The sequence below is a fragment of the Pteropus vampyrus genome, unplaced genomic scaffold, assembly GCF_000151845.1.
Source record: "Pteropus vampyrus isolate Shadow unplaced genomic scaffold, Pvam_2.0 Scaffold160, whole genome shotgun sequence".
In the NCBI taxonomy this organism is placed as follows: domain Eukaryota; kingdom Metazoa; phylum Chordata; class Mammalia; order Chiroptera; family Pteropodidae; genus Pteropus; species Pteropus vampyrus.
In genome coordinates, this window is record NW_011888941.1 from 1119952 (window position 1) to 1124814 (window position 4863).

Consider the following 4863-nt stretch of genomic DNA (forward strand, 5'->3'; position numbering starts at 1 on the left):
GTTCCTGCTGGGTGCACCACCCTTAGTCAGTCTCATGAGGGCGGACCGGATATGGTCACTGAAATTATAAGGGACCTGCTGGGGAGAGGACATCGGTCATTTTTTCCCACCACTGGACTCTATGAGTAGATGAGTTTCCAAGAGCAGATGACAAGGATCACAAGACTTCTTGGGACCTGGCATCAAAGAGGGTCAGAGAAGTACAATTATCTGGATAATTAGACCAAAAGCTTCAGATAATTCAGTAGCTTGCTGATGACCTAAGATTCCAGAATAATTCCTTCGATTCGCTACTTTGCAAGTGAAAGCTGCTTTCCCCCTCTTCTCTTCACATTGCAAATCTCTTTTTCTATGTACAACTGTAGATTGGTAAGTGTCCAGCACCTATGGTGCCCTGATGCCTCGTCAGTTGATCTTTCCCCAGGAATTAAATTAACCAATAACTATCATTTGGCTCTTATTACAATTTAAGGCACATCAGGAAGAATTTTTTCAATTAAACTGTGAGGATCTAACTAAAAATCTTCTTATTAATTGGCCCGACTCTCCCTAGTTTGAGAAACACGCACAACCCAAAATGCACCCTTGAAACATCATATTCTTTTCTTGGGACATCTTTTCATTCCTGTTATCCCCAAGACATACGAAAGCAAATTCTTCATGTTTGTTGAATGAGTGAAGAAAAGATGTTCTCATCACTCCATCGTACCTCCCTTTCCTTAAACAAATTCTTACTTAGTGCTTATTATGTGCCAAGAACTGTTCTAAGCACTTTATGACTATTAACTCATTAAATACTCAGAAACTTTTATGTTTATTATTTTTCTTACATTACAGATAAGTAAACCAAGGCACAGAAAGGTTATGTGACTTTCCCAAAGTCACACGGCCAGTAAAGAGAGGATCTGAGTTTGAACCCAGCTCATCTGGCTCTAGAACCTGTGTCCTTAACCACCTCATGGCATTGCTTCCCTAAGAAGTTTTCTCAAGATACAGTCTTTCCAGCAAGACTTCTTAGCATTGTCTTCCTTAATTTTGACCCTTGGGAGGAAACGAGTTTGCTGTGAAACTTTGAAGGAGGAGTTTAATGTTTCCTTATTGAGAGAGTCAGATTATGGAACAACTGAGGCTGATGGGAAAAACTTTCATTTCAACATCTATCAATCAAGTGCAGCCCCTTTGTGCTGCACTGTGCCAGGTCCTGCAAACTTGAAGGTGAGCTTGGTGGCTCCTGCTTTGATGAGCTCACAGGTTAGCATAAGTCCCAAGAGAAACCCTGTTACAGAGTGGAAGGAAGTGAGATGCTTTTGCCCTTAGTCCGAAAGAACCACAATGTATAGTTTAGATGAAGGACAGTGATGGGCGGTAGAAGCGGGCTACTCCAATCAATGGGAGCGGCATTTACAATTAGGCAGGTTTGTAAAGAGAGGATAAGGCTTTTCCCAAGAGCCCTATGTGGTTTTGGATAAGTGGATCTGGAGGTGTAATCGAGGTTAGAAACTGCAGGCCACTAGTGTCATGCTAAGGAATGGACTGGTCTAGAGGCAGGATTTTACCAGACCTAGTTTACGTGCCACTGTCACCCTCAGGATTTGCTTGGCTCCATCTGCATGAGCCATGACCGCTTGCTCTGGTTGCCATAACCTTGCTTGTTCAACTAGTCCTACATCAGATTGGTCTTCTTGGGCAGAAGCCCTCGAGCTAAGTCATGAGTAGCTATTATTAGAATACTAGCTTCTCACCCAGTAGATGGACCGTAATCTTAGGAAGCTGGAATGCTCAGGACTTCTCTATGTGCTATGAGGTCAGCTTTCACAACTGGTGATGAGCTGCTGCATGCTGTTTCATGCTCAGACCTATTGCTCATTCTTTAGTTCTGGCCCTGTGGGCTGTGGTGTAGAAGGGGGCGTTTCCAAATTGAAGTCATCAGTTTTCCCAGCTCCCAGTTTGTTTCCTTCCTTCCTTCCTTCCTTCCTTCCTTCCTTCCTTCCTTCCTTCCTTCCTTCCTTCCTTCCTTTCTTCCTTCCTTCCTTCCTTCCTTCCTTCCTTCCTTCCTTCCTTCCTTCCTTTCTCCCTCCCTCCCTCCCTCCCTCTCTCTCTCTCTCTCTCTCTCTCTCTCTCTCTCTCTCTCTCTCTCTCTCTCTCTCTTTCTTTCTTTCTTTCTTTCTTTCTTTCTTTCTTTCTTTTATTATTCTATGATCAATTGCAGCGTCTCTACTGTCTTCTGCTCCAGCATTATCAAGGGCTCCTGCAGGCTCAAGCTCTCCACTTTTCTTAGCTTGGCTGGACCCAAGGCGACTGTGGCTTCTTCTACTTCCAGGCCAACATGAAGCCTTACAGTGCAAGGTGTAAGATTTAGCTTCCCAGCAGATATCTGGTAACTGTATAAGGGAGTTAGTGTTCTGAGGGGCAAATGCAGACCAATAACAGATAGATGAGAAGGACTCTCTTTTCTCTTTCTTCCCATTTCTCATAGATTTTGTAAAGCGTGGCGATTCCATGTAGCTTTCTGGAAGACATCCCATGTGACCAAGCAATCAATTTATGAAGCTATCGCTGAGTCATAACAAATGACCCCCTTTTCTGACTCACGCCCTAGTCTTTCAAACAGCTTTATTGAGGTATAATACTGTATGATTCACCCATTTAAATACTATATGATTCACCCTCTTAAAGTGTACAATTCAAAGGTTTTTAATATATTCATTGAATCATGCAGCCTTAACCATGAATTTAGAATATTTTATCGACCCAAAGAAAACCTCATGACCAGGAATAGTCACTCTCCATCCCTCTCCCTCCATTCTCCTCTCCCGGGGCCTAGGCAACAACTAGTCTACTTTCTGTTTCTACAGATTTGTTATTTCGGACTTGTCACATAAATATAGTCTTATGATAGGTGGTCTTTTGTGACTGGCTCCTTTCACTTAACATAACTTAGCATAATGTTTTCAAGTTCATCCATGTTGTAGCATGTATCAGCACATCATTTCATTGGATGGCTATTCAACATTTTATTTATCTATTCAACAAGTGACGGGCACTTGAGTTGTTTCCACTTTTTGGCTGTTACAAATGATGCTGCTAAAAAAAAATCATATGCAGGTTTTTGAGGCAGGAGTGGAATTGTTGGGTCATGTAGTTTTTCTGTTTAATATTTTGAGAAACAGCCAAATCGTACCATTTTAGCTTTCCACTAGCATTCTATAGTGTTGCACTACATTCTTGCCATTATTGGCAGGATTGGTTATCATCTGTCTTTTTGTTTGTTCGTTTGCTTTGTTTGCCATTTTAGCATTCCAGTGACTGTGAAGTGATATCTCATTATGGTTTCGATTTGCATCTCCCTAATGACTAATGATGTTGAGCCTTTTTTTTCGTATGCTTATTGACCATTTGTACATTTTTTTGAAACATGTCTTTTCAGGTTCTTTGCCCATTTTTTAATTGGATAATCTTTTTTATTATTGAGTTGTAAGAGATCTTTATGTATCCAGGATATATGTTCCTTATCAGATATTTGATTTACAATTGTTTTTTTCATTTGGTGGGCTGGGGTTTTTTTTGTTTGTTTGTTTGTTTGTTTTTTTCATTCCTTATTAGTATAGTTTGGAGGAAAAAAATTCTATTTTGATGAAGTCCAACTTGTCTTTTTTTTCTTTTCTTTGTTGTAGTTTTGGTGTGTGTAAAAGAAGGCTTTGTTTTATCTGTAAATGAGTTCTTGATTCTATTGTCTTACTAAGAAGTTTCATCTAGATACTGCCTCTCCTTAACAATTCCTACCTCGATTTCCCAATATCTTTACTTAGTTTGTTGAGGGAGAATCATCTACACTCACTCATGTCAACGAAGAAAAAAATACAAATCATCCTGCAGTTTGATATGGAAGAGGTGTTGAGATAATGAAGATGAATAGTAATTCTCATTTTCTATGGAGTGCTATCCATCATTGAAATAGAGTTCTTATTTCTCATATAGAATTAGAAATGTGGTTGAAATAATAAAAATTAACATTTATTAAGTGCAAGATAGTATGCCTGCTCTATGTCATTTATACTTCTAACAACTTGATGAGGTAGCTATTATTATCCTTCTCCTTTTCACATAAGGACACTTTGAAAGGTAATTGGCCTAGGTCACCGGGCCAGATGTAGAACCAGGAACAGATCCATAGACTCCATCTCAAAATTCTTCCATAAACACTCTGTTGTATTGCTTCTTTTGAACAAATAGATCTTAATAACAAAATTCATAAAATGAAAAATTTAGATGTACCATGGAGATTTTTGAAACTGAGTTTTTAGATGTGTTTCATGGAGCTTGTTCTTCTGATAAATTGTGTCTTTCAATACCACACAAAGCTTATGGAGAACTGGGATTTCATTCTTTCTTTGAATTGTTGCTCACAGAGTCCAGTAATGTGTTCTGCGCCCGCCACCCCCCATTGATAGACACTAGAGGACATAGTGTGCCAGTCCTGGTTTACACTTATGGCCTGGCATATATTGATAGCTTTTCTTAACTCTCAAAAGTGCCCTGGTTGACAATGACATGGTGGCCTTAAGGGTTTATCACTGAGCATGCCAAAGTGTCCTATCACGGTTGCCCACTAGGTGTCAGCAATGGAACCCACAGAGAACACTCAGGAGGAAGCATTTCATTACAAAAGTCAAATCAGAGCAAATAATTAAGTGCAAGAGCTACCTGCAGCCTTGGCTATTCAAAACAAGGGCGAGAGCAGGTGCAGGACAAGTCGCTCCTTCCTGGGCTCTGGTGCAGAGGGAAGGCTTTCCTTTCTGGTTAGAGGGAGTCCAATGATATGTGGATGGTGTTCTTTTTCATTTCCACTCACGAGATTAAAAC